Here is a 14953-nt window from a genome sequence, read left to right on the forward strand (position 1 = left end):
TGAGGGATGAAGGGGGAGAGGGGTGAAGGGGGAGTGGAAGAGAGAAATGGGGGAGGGAGAGAGCGGGAGGGAGAGAGGAAGAGTTAAGGGAGGAGAGAGAGAGAGAGAGAGAGGGGGAGGTAGAGGGAGGGTGAGAGAGAGTGGGGGAAGAGACATGGGGAGAGAGAGGGGGGAGAGGAGAGGGGGGAGAGGAGAGAGGGGAGAGGAGAGAGGGGAGAGGAGAGAGGGGAGAGAGGGAAGCGGGAAAGGGGGAGAGGAGGGTGTGGGGGAGAGGGAGAGGGGGGGAGTGGTGGAGGAGGGGGAGAGAGAGGGGGAAGAGAGATAGGAAGGAGAGAGGGGGGAGAGGATGCGAGAGTTGATGGGAGAGTTGGCAGGAGAGGGAGGGGAGAGGGTGGGGGAAGGGAGGGGATGGGAAAGATTTTTGGAAGTGGGAGGAGGAGGGTGGAAAGAGAGGGGGGAGAAGGGAAGGGCGGGGGAGATAGAGGGGGGGAGGGACAGGGGGAGAGAGATAGGAAGGGGCATAGAGAAAGAGGGGATGGGGAGAGGGCAGAAGAAAGTGGGGAAGAGAGAGAGGAGGGGTGGGAGAGGGGGGAAAGAGAGAGGGAGTGAGAGAGAGGGGGTGAGTTAGAGGGGGGGAGAAAGGGGGGAGAGAGAGAGGGGGAAGTGGGGGAAGAGGGAGAGGTGGGTGGTGAGAGAGGGGGAGAGAGGAGGTGGAGAGAGAGAGTTGGAGAGAGGGGGGTGGGAGAGTGGGGTGAGGATAGAGAGGGGGGAGGGAGAAAGAGAGAGGGGAGAGAGAGGGGGTGAGAGAGTGGAGTGAGGGAGAGGGCGGAGGGAGTGCTTGAGTGCTCGTGCATGCTTGTGTGCGCGCGTGTGTGTGGAAAGAGAGAGAGAGGATGTGGGGAGAGAGGGAAAGGGAGAGATAGAGAGGGGGGTGGGGTAGTAGGGAGAGAGAGTGTGTGGGCACAGAGAGAGAGAGGCAAGAGAGATAGAGAGAGATGCATACACCAACTGAAAAGTCGTTGCACATCTGGGGAAGGTGATTTCTGCCACTGCATATTGCAGAGTGGAATTTCAAAATCCAGGACTGGATTGGTTTAAACTCAAAAGAACTTCAATGCAACTGTCAGAGGACATCACACCACAGAGGTCATAATTGAAGGCACCACTCCCCAACCGCCCGCTATTATCCACACGGAGACCAGAGCCACTATACTCCTCAAAACAACTTCATGTTAGTGGACATGTGATCAGTGCAATAAGGGGAATGAAAGTCCCTGAAGAGCCAAATTTACCTTGTTGATTTGTACCTCATTAGTTTGGCCACATTACTTTGAATACTACAGGTTTGTTGCTACATATTTCATAAATAAAGCATCTTGTTAAAAGTGAGTTTTTGTATTCCCTCACTCTCTTTTTTCATCTGGGATTATCTGTCTATTGTTGTATTACAGTATATAATTACATGCCCTGATTTCCTGTGATGTTACAATGACTGGATTATCACAGACCACATCATCTGAAAATCAACTGAATAACTCGATTCAATTGCAAGGTGTAATTCACTTCCTGATGATGCACAACTCCAAATTAACTCAATTGGATCCAGTACTCAACAACTGCCAAATAAATAAAGCCAGACAAAGATGACAATTTCCCCCAGGATTCTCTCCAGTAAACTGAGAAATCTTAGAAAACTATTAGTAATGTGTCAATAACCTGAGATTTCTAATGGATTAGCATAGAAGTTTCAATATGTGATTAGTACTGGTTTAAGAAGGAAGCTCACTACTACTTTCCCCAAGGAGCTGTAGGAACAGGCATCAAATGCTGGCTTTAACTATAATCCTTATGACCAAGATAATGCAACATTCTATAAAGAAATTATAGAATTTCTCTCAACATCTGGTCTTTACCTTGTTCCCAAGTATCCAACACTCTTCCCTCAGATCATTACGAGTATTTAGTCAGATAGTTAAGCGGGTCTGGAAGGGGGATTGTCAACTGTCTTGTACAAAGAACTATGGTGCAAGGAATAATAGTACAATGTGAATGATATGTACAATAATAATGTCCCCATGTCAATAATAAAAACCATTATCACTGGTATGAGACCTAATAAAGAACATCAGATGTTTTTCTAAAATGAAACTGAATGTCAGAATTGCATAAAGGGCCATTCCTTGAGCCTCTTATAATGTTTCCACCAAACTTTTAACATAGCACCATTATAACATAACAGCGACGTCATAAGGATTTGTAAAATTATTTCAAATTGTTACAATTCCAAACACGTCAATTTGGCTCTCTAAGAACATGAAAATCGCCAAAGGAAATAAAAATGTATATCAAAGTGTTCCTTTTAATTCAGGTTTATGGTTGAATTAAATCATGCAAAATTGGCAACAAGGTTCTGTATGTAATGAGACAGGAAGCTTTAAGTTTCTTCCCAAGTGATTTTGAAATCGTTTGCATGTGAAGGAAAATTCATTTATTGTATCTGCTGGTTAAGGTTAAGCATAAAAATAGTTTGCAAAACCGAACCTCGTCTGACTGATGAATGGTTAACATTGAGATTATATTTTCCGCAATATTTACGGATAAATCTACGTGTATTTTTCCCGAATATGTGGCTATTTATTTGGACTCGCTGTTCTAGAGAAGGTGGGATATCTGATTCATAGATCTGCGCACAGTTTTTTTTCCCCAAAGATTGAAACAATAAGAGGTAAAATCAGAATAGTCGCGAAAACAGTTGATGAGATGAGAAGCTGTAACACGCTGTCGGACACCTACACATATGTCCAAATTAATTATCCTGAGTATCAATTCTGCTCCATATAGATATCCCTCCATCTCTCCCATTAATTTCTAATATTTGATATAATCTATATTTTCCCTGCATTCTACACTCACTCCACTTCGCACTGAATTAAATTCGAGCCCATAATTTAATCACTGTTATCAATTATTCTACGCGTAATCCATCTACATCGCTATTACCAGTTTGTTACTCTCCTGGGTGTACATTATTGTCTGTAAAAAAACACAACTTAACCCCTCTCTGCTATTACTCGTTTCCGAATTTTCCAATAGCCTACCAGCAGATACTTTGATTCCTTTTTCGTTGTTGAGCTGTTATTCTATTATTCTACGCATAATCCATCTGTAGGGGGCGCTGCTCTGGCAGCAGCCATGTCATGCAGCTCGTCAGTTTTTCAACCTTTTTTTATTTTTTTTAGTAAGTTTTAAAGTCTGTATTTAATGTTTCTTTGTGTGTTTTATGTGGGGGTGGTGTGGGGGGGTAAGGGGAAACCGCTTCGGTCGCCTCCTCCATGGAGAGGCGACCTTTTCCAGGTCGCCTCCCCCGTGGCCTAACATCAAGGATCGACGCGGCCTTTCCCGGAGACACGCCCGGGGCTTCAGCGGCGGGCGCAGCGTGGACTCTCGTTGTGGAGCGGGTGAGCCCTCGCTGGGGCTCGCTAGAGGGGAGCGCTCTGTTTTGCTGACCCGGGGCAGCCGGCAGCCTGAAGTCGCAGCCTGAAGCCGCAGTCTGCAGAGCTCCAGCTGGTGCGGCGTCTACAGCCCGGGATCTCACGTTGGGGACCCGGGGGAAGAAGAAGCCATCACTGCCGGCCTGCGGCCGACTTACCATCACCCCTGGAGGGGAGCTTCGAACGCCGGCCCTGCAGTCTACGGTGCTTCTGGCTGCGGCGGGGACTTTAAATCTTGACCGCCGGCCTGCGGCCTACAACAACTTAAAGCCGCGGTCTCCGGTGAGGAAGAGCCGATCCTGGACTGACTCTGGACTCTGGTCCTGACCACGGGGGGGAAATGGAGGAGGACTGGCCAAATTTTGTGCCTTCCACCACAGTGATGAATGCTGTGGTGGATGTTTGTGTTACAGTTTTATTGTGGTTGTGTGTTCTTTATTATTGTATCGCTGCAGACAACCCAAATTTCCACCAGCCTGGCTGTGTGGCAATAAATTATATCTAATCTAATCTAATCTACATCGCTATTACCAGTTTGTTACTCTCCTGGGTGTACATTATTGTCTGTAAAAAAACAACATCTTAACCCCTCTCTGATATTACTCGTTCCCGAATTTTCCAATAGCCTACCTTTTTCGTTGTTGAGCTGTCCCAGCATTTTGTTTTCTATTGCTCTGAATGGTGGATTGCAATTTCAACATGCAAAATATCCTGCAGTGATATTGTGAATTGCCTTATTTTTGATTGCATATATTGTCTTAGAAACCTAATCCAGATTTTGAGAAAATCCTAAATTACACTCAATGATTTATTGTAAATTTTGTATGTTTTCTGCAAATATACTAAGACATAAATGGGTGAATATAACAATATGATATGAACATAGGAATTGTACAGTCAAATATTTACTGTATTTCTAATGAATTAGCTCAATGTGTTTTATGGTGTGTTTACCATTTTATGAGATAAAATATAAATAACCGGGTTAACCACAGATTAACCACAGATTAACACCAAGGAACTGATTGTGGAATTTGGAAGGAGTAGGATGGGGACCCACAGCCCCGTTTATATCAATGGGTTGATGGTTGAAAGGGTCAAGAGTTTCAAATTCCTGGACGTGCACATCTCTGAAGATCTTTCCTGGTCCGAGACCACTAATGCAATTATCAAGAAAGCTCATCAGCGCCTCTACTCCCTGAGAAGATTACGGAGAGTCGTTTTGTCAAGGAGGACTCTCTCTAACTTCTACAGGTGCACAGTAGAGACCGGTTGCATCATGGCTTGGTTTGACAACTTGAGCGCCCTGGAAAGGAAAAGACGACAAAAAGTAGTAAACACTGCCCAGTCCATCAACGGCTCTGACCTTCCTTCCATCGAGGGGATTCATCGCAGTCGCTGCCTCAAAAAGGCTGGCAGCATCATTAAGAACCCACAGCATCCTGGCCACACACTCATCTCCCTGCTACCTTCAGGTAGAAGGTACAGGAGCCTGAAGACTGCAACAACCAGGTTCAGGAATATCTACTTCCCCACAGCCATCAGGCTATTAAACCTGGCTCGGACAAAACTTTGATTATTAATAACCAATTATCTGTTATTTGCACTTTATCATTTTATTTATTCATGTGTGTATATATTTATATTGTAGTATATGGACACATTGATCTGTTTTGTAGTAAATGCCTACTATGTTCTGTGTGCTGAAACAAAGCAAGAATGTCATTGTCCCATCAGGGACAGGACATAAACTCACTTGAATTGACTTGAAAAGATGCTGCTTGACCTGCTGAGATCTTCCAGCAGTTTAATATTTGCTCCAGATTTCAGCATTAGTTGGCTCTTGGACCTTTATAAATAAATGAGGCTTTTAAGTGAAGGGAAATTTTCATGGGGTGTTTCAGGAAACACTTTGTATTGTAATGTAATGGAATATTCTGGTGACACAGATTTGTTTTGTTTTTTGATGGAGGCAGAATTTCATGGTCTTGAATAAATAAAATAACTTACAATTTCAATGGAGAAATAGAAATGTAAAATGTATAGCTCCCTCTAGGGACCAGCTGGGTTATGATTAACAAATACCCCCTATAACAGTGTCTGTATTTGTAATTAGTTACAGTGTCATGGGAAGTGTATTTCACTGAAGATTTTCTTCCACAGTAGCTGGTAGCCTAAAACGGTGGTCTTTTAGATTTGGTTAAATGTTTCACCATATTATTAGTGAATCAAGGGAAGGGTGTTAGATACTCAAAATGCAGATCAAATATATTCTGAAAGAGTATTCACATTGTTTTAATAAACCAATACAGTTTAAATAAAACTTGTTTCAAGAATAGTGGGGGTGGGGAGGAGTTGGTGAGGTAGTTCAAAGGCTAATTATTTTATTCTGTAATTTGCCATCCTGGCTGAAACTAACAGAACTGTTGTTGGGTTAAACAGTGCCGAAGTTGATGATGTTCCTTCCAAACGCCACACTGATTCGATCTTCACCGACAACTTTAGCCGTATCTTGAAAAAGATTGCAGTGAAGAAATACAGAGAAAGTCTCATGAATGGCAGGAGAAGGTAAAGGATGGAAATCTGGACCAATGATGAGAGGTCAAGGGGACTTTCAAATGCTCCACCTCTCTGTGGCCTCAAAAAACATAAAGTACTGGAGTAACTCAGCAGGTCAGACAGCATCTCTGGAGAATGTGGATAGGTGGGAGAAACCTGGAAGAGAGGTGGGGGCATGATAAAGCCTAGAAAGTGATAGTTGGATATAGGCGTGTCATGGCCCAAATACTCTTAAACAGACAGAAACGCAAATAAAATTAGTATAAGCAGTAATCTTTATTTCGCCAGGCAGGTGTGGTAAAAAAGTGGTATTGGAAAGAAAGCATGTTGTAAATCCACTCCCGTAAAGATGTTAGCATCTGCGGGTACCTGCCTCAGGATTGTTGAAGGGTTAGGTACCAGTGACAATCTCATTGATGGCACGGAGATCCTGTACCAGGTGCCATTCTGTGCATCCTGGTTTCAGGACTGGGAATATCGGGGTGTTGCATGGTGATTGGCATGGGATCAAGATGCCCTAGTGTTGCAGGGAGCTTGTCCAGCTACCGTATACCGGCCACAGCCTCTGGTTTTAGCGAGTATCTGTGTATAGCTGGTAAGCGGACGTCGGGCTTTAGGGTTACCTGGATTGGTGCACAGGTTGTTAGTGCTACCTCATAAGGTGATGCCGACCAAATATGATCATGATCATGGTGACATGGGGAGATACTAATTTTTTCTGTCTCCATAGTCCATTCTATATCTCTGCCACTAACGCTGTCCCCTGCGGGCCTGTAACCTGCCCTACCAAGGTCACCTCCGTGGGGGGGTGCAACAGTAGTTTGTAAAAGTCTTCCGCAGCTTGGTCGCACCCCATAGGATTGTAGAATAGAGTCACATGGGGGTCTGGGATACCTGGATATTGGGGAGATGGTGGGAGTTCAATAGCCCACCACTGAGGAGTTAAAAGTGTGCCATCTTTGAAGTTAGATGCCTTGAGTGGAGCAGCTGATCCCTGCCCCTAAGCCCATTCATAAATCCCATCCTGCTAGTTTGCATCCGAGATTGGGGGTCAGGTGTGGTGTGAGAAGGATAAGGTGTGGTGGACTGATTCATACTTTACAGTGAGAGGTTTTGTCAAGGGGTATTGTCGGGTGCATCCATCCAAACTGGACAACTGGGATTTTCTATTTGATAATGGGAATCTCATATATTCCACAAGCTCCTGATCCAGGGTAGAGAGGTTCACCCCGGTATCAATCAAAAGGGAATACAGTTTTCTCTTATCATCATATATACAATAGCTTCGCCCCCTGGTCCCGCCACTAGAGGGAACATGTGCACCATAGGTGCCAACTCGGGTCATTGTTGAAAGGGATTGTTAGTACTGTACGGGGTGTAGCGTTGATTGCCACTCCTTTCGCCCCATTCGCCACGCATGCGGGTTGGGCAGTTTCGCACCCAGTGTCCTAGTCTCCCGCATCAGAAACAACTTTTCTACTCCCGGTCGGGTGGGTTATCTGACCTTCCCCTTCTTTCTTGGTCTCTCCAACTCTCCCACAGTCTAGGATTATAATACCATCCCTCGCTGTCCAGGATTATACTCCCACTGTTCTCACGGCTCGTTCTGGCCAATGGCATAGTACGGCAAGGTACTACCTCATCAACCTCTTCAGCTTGGATGTAATATTCACGCTTTATTTTAGGCATAACTGATGGGTCAGATTCCTTGCCTGCATTCCAGAATGCAAACACAGCCCTTCTTTGCTGAGCTTCCTCATTATCTGCCCAGTCTAGGTTGTTTTTTATTTGTGATACCATCTTCGGGAGTAGGCTGTTCATTAGGATTGCATTAAATTGTGGTGATTTACAACCCTGATTATATACTTCATCACCAGCATAGGTATGATAGGCTGTTGTAAGTCCTTCCCAAAATTCATGGGCTCCCTCCTTGGGTAGGGGCTTGCACTCTATGACCTTTCCCATATCTACTGGCCTTTTCAGGCACAGAGTCAGGGCATTGAGTATGTGCTTTGAGTTTCTACATTGGCCGCTGCATTATATCGGGCTTATAAAGCCTCCCATGTATTTAAGTCCATTTCCTTTTTCCATCGTTCTACCTCGGTTGGATTTAATAAGGCTTCAGTTAGGGAGAACACGTGTCACAAAATCGGACCGTTGATCTGATATAGATCACAAATCCCGGTGTGACTTTAATCCTATCTGGGGCTTTGTTTCCAATCATCATCATATCTTGTGGTTTCCAGACTATATACACTCTCACAGTTTGTGGTTGGTTACCCTGTCCTGCCAGCGGGTTGATTATTGCCCTCATAGGAAACATGAGTTGTGATCCCCCCCCACCCCCCCCCTTCCCGGTCTCTCGCTTGTGTAACTTAACTCTTTCACCGACCGTCTTGGTTACTTCCCCCTTTGCCTGTTCATCCCCGCCCCTTTCAGCTTTCTTCTATAGCTGATTTTTCCCTTGAGGTTGCGGTTACTTTCTGGAATAATTTAGTCGGGGGTGGGCCACACCATCGTGGAGGTGGAGATAAAGGTAGAGGTGGTGATAAAGGTAGAGGTGTTCCACACCATTCAGCGCGGTCCTCGTCCTCATCTATGAACAGGGTTGCTGTGCCAGACCGGGGATCTCCGGAGTTATTATCATTAACCAGTTGTTTTTAATAATCAATTTTACTTCGGAGTCACGTGAGTGACTACGTGAAGAAGCCCGCCAGCCCGCATGCGCGTCAATACGTCTAACGCATGCCGCACGACTGGCTGGGTGGCGCGTTGCTCCTCCAGCGGTAAGTTTAAAAGGCCTTACAGGTAAGTCTTGCTCTTATTCTGCAGTCGTTTTTTGTTCAGTAATCTTGATTACAGAACATAGAGATCCGAATTACCATGGAAAAATCCCGGGCGAAGTCGAGACGGGCCGAGGGGAAACCAGCTACGGAGGACCGTGGGAGTGCGGGTAGCCGGCGGCCTTCGATTTCGCCATCCGAGTCGCTGACGGTGCGGTCAGCGGCTTCCGACTTGGTGCCTGTCGAAAGTACTTTGGTTCCCCAGAAAGGGGGTAAAGCCAAGAAAAAGTCGGACAGGCCTGTGTACTCGGATGAGTCAGGCAAGGAGGACTCGCCTCCGACAATGGACGTTTAACCCGGATGTAGCACCTGATGAAAAGGATGCTCCATCATGATATTCTCTGGGAAACTGAGTTATATCAGTGCGGGTCTCCTCTGGGGCCCGCGGCAGCGCCTGGTTCAGGGCTGCATAATGTCTCCCTCTCTGAGGAGGGGAGCGTACAGAGTCAGTCCTGGACTCTCCGAATTTGGAGGTATGGCCGGGGAGCATACCAGTATGCATGATGTGCATGAAGCACGAGAATTTTTTTTTTTTTTTTTTAATTACTTGTATTTTAACTTGTATATTTTAACTTGTATTTTAACTTGTTAAGTATGGAAGCCATTTGAGGAAATGTGTGGTGTTATGTCTGTCTGTCTTGAAGCTGTTGTGGCACTGTAATTTCCTGTAAAGGATTATTAAAGGTATAATCAATAATCAATCAATCAATCAATTGCCTGCCATGGCGTCTAAATCTGCGATACCCTCGCAAATAGGGGAGCCGCTACAAGAGGAACTTGCTGCAAGCATTAACTACCTCACTTCCCACCAGCTGCAGGAACAGGTAATGATGGATACATCTGCCAAGTATCACACACTTAGGAATTGTGCTTCGCTAAACGTACCGGCTGTGAACAACTCGATTTGGGGATATATTGGACGGGGCATCAAAGCCCTGGAGGTGAAGCTCCAGGGAATCCTCAAACTGCTGGCCTCAGGCATTACGGCGTTTGCCAGGTCTGTGGATGGGGGTCCCTTGTCTGATGTACAGCAGGATGCCCTGGCATTAATGTGCGATGCACATTTTGAAATTAACTGCTTTTGCAAAAATGCCATCCGACCTGCCCTGAACCCCAAATTTGCGGGTTTGTGCTGGGCCAGCAACGTTCAGCCACCGAATCTTCTCTTCGGAGAAAACCTGCCAAAACAGGTCAAAGACCTGGACGAAGAAGCAAAACCTGTCGGGCTGATGAAGGCGCCGTCGACAAGCAGAGCTTCACCATTCCGGCGGCAGCATCCCTACGCTTCCACCAGCAGTAAGCGGTTCGCTGAAGCTGGTGACATTTCGAAGGCCATATATTCTGGGCAGAAGTCTTTTTTAGGCTAAGGCCCAGGCCGGCCCTCGTGGAAGATGCACAATCCGCACACTCCAGTAACCCTACCCCCCAAACCTCGGGGATGGAAATAAAAACCACAAAACCACCGGTATTCATGGAGGTAGGTGGGTCTGGTTCTTTCCGGAACATGGGGTGTGTGGACCAGTTACAAGTTGGTGGGAGATTACACATGTTTTTGAATGGATAACATCAGATCCGTTTATACTGCACAGTATACAGGGGTTCCAAATCGAATTCCTTCCCAATTCATTGTCACCCACATAGCATTCACCAAACCGGACTGTTGTTCATTTACAACAGGAAGGTTTGGATGTGCAAGCTGAAATTCAAAAGTTACATACAAAAGGGGTAATTGAGAAGTCGAGTCATGAACCTCACCAATTCGTTTCTAATATATTTACAAGACAAAACAAAGATGGAGGATGCCGAATCATCCTTGATTTGACTCAACTTAACTCTTTTGTGCAGTATAGACATTTTAAAATGGAAAACTTCGTTAATGCCAAACAACTGATTTCCAAAGGATGCTTTATTGCATGCATCAATTTCAAAGATGCATACTATTCAGTACCCATTCACAGGGATCACCGGAGGTATTTTAAGTTTAACTGGATGGGGTAACTGTGGTATTGCCTAATGTGTTAACGTCAGCCCCCAGATTATTTACCAAATTATTGAAACAGGTGCTTGGGCTCCTTAGAGTTCAAAATCATATTGTTATGGCATACTTGGATGATATCCTAATCATAGGAAAAACTCTGAAATTAGCTAAATTAGCTGTTTCAGCCACTAAACTCTTGTTCATAGAAACATAGAAAATAGGTGCAGGAGTAGGCCATTCGGCCCTTCGAGCCTGCACCGCCATTCAATATGATCATGGCAGATCATCCAACTCAGTATCCTGTACCTGCCTTCTCTCCGTACCCCCTGATCCCTTTAGCCACAAGGGCCACATCTAACTCCCTCTTAAATATAGCCAATGACATGGCCTCAACTACCTTCTGTGGCAGAGAATTCCACAGATTCACCACTCTGTGTGAAAAATGTTTTCCTCATCTCGGTCCTAAAAGATTTCCCCCTTATCCTTAAACTGTGACCCCTTGTTCTGGACTTCCCCAACATCGGGAACAATCTTCCTGCATCTAGCCTGTCCAACCCCTTAAGAATTTTGTACGTTTCAGGAAGACCCCTCCTCAATCTTCTAAATTCTAGCGAGTACAAGTCGAGTCTATCCAGGCTTTCTTCATATGAAAGTTCTGACATCCCAGTAATCAGTTTGGTGAACCTTCTCTGTACTCGCTCTATGACAAGAATGTCTTTCCTCAGATTAGGAGACCAAAACTGTACGCAATACTCCAGGTGTGGTCTCACCAAGACCCTGTACAACTGCAGTAGAACTCACTGCTCCTATACTCAAATCCTTTTGCTATGAATGCTAACATACCATTTGCTTTCTTCACTGCCTGCTGCACCTGCATGCCTACTTTCAATGACTGGTGTACCATGACACCCAGGTATTGTTGCATCTCCCCTTTTCCTAATCGGCCACCATTCAGATAATAGTCTACTTTCCTGTTTTTGCCACCAAAGTGGATAACCTCACATGTATCCACATTATACTGCATCTGCCATGCATTTGCCCACTCACCTAGCCTATCCAAGTCACCTTGCAGCCTCCTAGCATCCTCCTCACAGCTAACACTGCTATCATTGAAGAGGCTTTTATTTATTTATTTTTTTAATTTAATTTTATTTATTAGAAGTGGTGTACATTACAATGATATAAGCCAAAAATAACATAATACATTTCCTGTACCACTTCATATTTTAAACTTTAAAAAGAAGAAAAGTAAAGAGAGTGGATAGTGAGTGTGTAAAGAGTGATCAAAATAGTCCCTTAGAAACTGAAAAATTCGAAAAAGAGTTAAGAAGCAAGCCATAGAAAAAGAAAAAGAGAAAACAAAAACAGAAGATATATTAAAAGTAAAAAAAGAGATAAAAGGAATATACCAACTTCGTATTTTTACTCACCCCTCACCAGGTCCTGAAACCATTTATTTTCAGAATTCTGTTGCACCTTATACTTGTAGTAAGTCGAGAAATGGAGACCAAATCTTTTGGAAATGGTCTGGTTTGCCTGCTAGAAGGAATCTCATATCTTCCATGTGTAGCATTTCGAACATATTTGAAATCCACATATTTATCGTTGGTGTTGGTTGGGGCGTTTTTCCAGAATTGAAGTATGAGTTTTTTTCCCATTATTAAACCGTAATTAAGTAGGCTCTTTTGAGACACAGTTAGCTCAGGGCTGACTTCCATTGTTCCAAAAAATAATCAATTCTGCGTTCGGTTTCAGTTTTATTTTTAATAATTTTGTAAACATTTCAAAAATTTCATTCCAAAATCTTTGGATTTTTATACAAAAAACAAAGGAATGTGCTATAGTTGCTTCTTGGGATAGACATTTATCACAGATGGGGGAGACATTTGGAAAAAGTTTACTTATTTTAGTTTTTGAGTAGTATAGTCTATGTTAGGTTTTAAATTGAATTAGAATATGTCTTACATTAATCGAGCATTTATGCACATATAGCAAATGTTTATCCCACCTCTCTTTCTAAATTTTTATAGCTATATCGGATGGTGGTATTTCTATAATTAAGATGATGTTATACAAGTATGATATTAAATTAGCTGATTCCGCCTTTGTATTCATTGCTTCGTCTAATAAATCTGGAGACAAGTTATGATTCTCGATCCACTTCCTTGAATGACCCAGCCTCCATAGCCTCCTATGTTCAACTTCACCACCCAATAAGTAAAGAAATTTCCCCTAGTTTCTGTCCCAAATCTCTTGCCCTGTATGTTCTAGACTTCTCATACAGGGAACACCCCTTTTATTTATCCAATCAGTCTAATCCTTACACAATTTCCAAGATTTAAATGAAAACCTCTCACATTACTCTAAACAGTGAATACAAAGTATTATACTTAACCCTCCACGTATGTTGTTCCTGCCAGTCTGGAGAGCATCTGGTGAATCTTCACTGTACTCTCTCTATGGCAAGTATATCCTTTCTTTCGTAAGGAGATGAACAAAACACACAATACTGCAAGCCTGATCTTACCAAGACCACAAATGTATGAATACAGACGTAAGGAACTGGAGATGCTGGTGTACAAAAAAGACAAAGAACTGGAGTAACTCGGCAGGTCAGGCAGAATCTCTGGAGAACGTGAATGGGTGGGAGAAACCCGGAACAGAGATGGGGGCATGATAAAGCCTAGAATGTGATAGTTGCATACAGGCGAGTGTTTGTATATTATTTTCAATACATGCTGCCTGACCTGCTGAGTCATTCCAGCACTTTGTGTCTTTATGTACTGCACGTATATTTGTTCTCGTGAGTGTCATACAAGGACACTCAGATTTTTCTTTTCTTTGGGAAGAGAAATATGTGGTCTTTCTGTTTTTTCTACTTGTAGATAACTTCATGTTTATACACATTATACTGCATTTCCATCATGTTCCAATTTGCTCATTCTGTCCACACTGTCCTGATGCCTTTTTGTATCCTCCTCACAATTCACCATCTCACTCGGTTACCTGTCATTGGCAGACCCTGGAATATCACTTCCTGATCTCTCATCCAAATTATGAATAGCTGCAACCCAAATATTTTATGCACATAACATCCCACCTGACACCCTGAAAAAAGATGTCATGCAGGGGGATTACTAATGTCCTAGACAATACTTTGATATCTTTGTTTCATCATCTCTTTTTGAGTTCAACTGGATTAAAGCAACTGCAACATAAAAATACTTTGTGAAGTAGATTTGATTGGAAGGATTTTCTGTTGCAAATTCCCTGTCAATAGAGACCGGAGTTTCTCTCACAGTATTTCGCATTATTCAATAAAAATACTATGTGGGCTAACTACTGATATTCTTGTTTTCAACAGAATCTTTGGACCACATCCTACTTACCTACTGGACTGAAAACTACATACAGCCTTTTTTCAACTGTTAACCAGCAGTGAAAGCTTATCAGCATCAAACCCCAAACCAACATGTTGTGAAGGGAATGATGTGGTGACCCATTTGGTTCCACATAAATGAGAGTCGATGTTTACGCACTGTAAATAACATCTCTCTGCAATGTTAGAAACCCCTGTACTCCTTATACCTAATAAATTTATTGCAAGCAGCATGTGAAGTTCACATTATATCAATTGTAAACGTCATTGTGTTCAACAGTCTTAATGAAATATCCAATTCACTCTCCAGAGGATGATATTTACAGAAGGGGGACCGAGAGAGAGGGGGAGATAAAGGAGGTGGTGGGAGGGGGGGGGGGAGGGGGGGGAGAGGGAGAGAGAGGGAGGAGAGGGGGGAGAGGGAGAGTGTGAGAGAGTGGGGAGGGGGAGAGAGGGGGAAGAGAGGGTGGGAAAGAGCGAGGGGGAAGATGGATGGGTAGAGGGAGGGGGAGAGGGAAGCAAGGGCAAGAGTGGGAAGAAAGTGGGGAGGAGAGAGAGGGGGGGGGGTGGAAGAGAGAAATGGGGGTGTTTGAGAGAGGGATGGTAGTGAGGGAGAGGATGCTAGGGGAGAGGGGGAGGGGGGAGGGGAGAGAAGAGGGGAGGGAGGGGAGAAGGAGGGGGGTAGAGGGGAGGAGGATGGAGT

The 14953-nt window shown here is 44.1% G+C and overlaps 1 long non-coding RNA gene across 1 annotated transcript; it reads left to right on the forward strand.

Moving 5' to 3' along the window:
* The first annotated feature begins 5845 nt into the window (after positions 1-5845).
* On the forward strand, positions 5846-14499 carry LOC116976287. Its single transcript, XR_004412917.1, has 2 exons — positions 5846-6059; positions 14236-14499. It is a non-coding gene; the product is annotated as an uncharacterized LOC116976287 (long non-coding RNA).
* Positions 14500-14953: the final 454 nt, after the last annotated feature.

Source organism: Amblyraja radiata, chromosome 8, assembly GCF_010909765.2.
Source record: "Amblyraja radiata isolate CabotCenter1 chromosome 8, sAmbRad1.1.pri, whole genome shotgun sequence".
Classification (NCBI taxonomy): Eukaryota; Metazoa; Chordata; class Chondrichthyes; order Rajiformes; family Rajidae; genus Amblyraja; species Amblyraja radiata.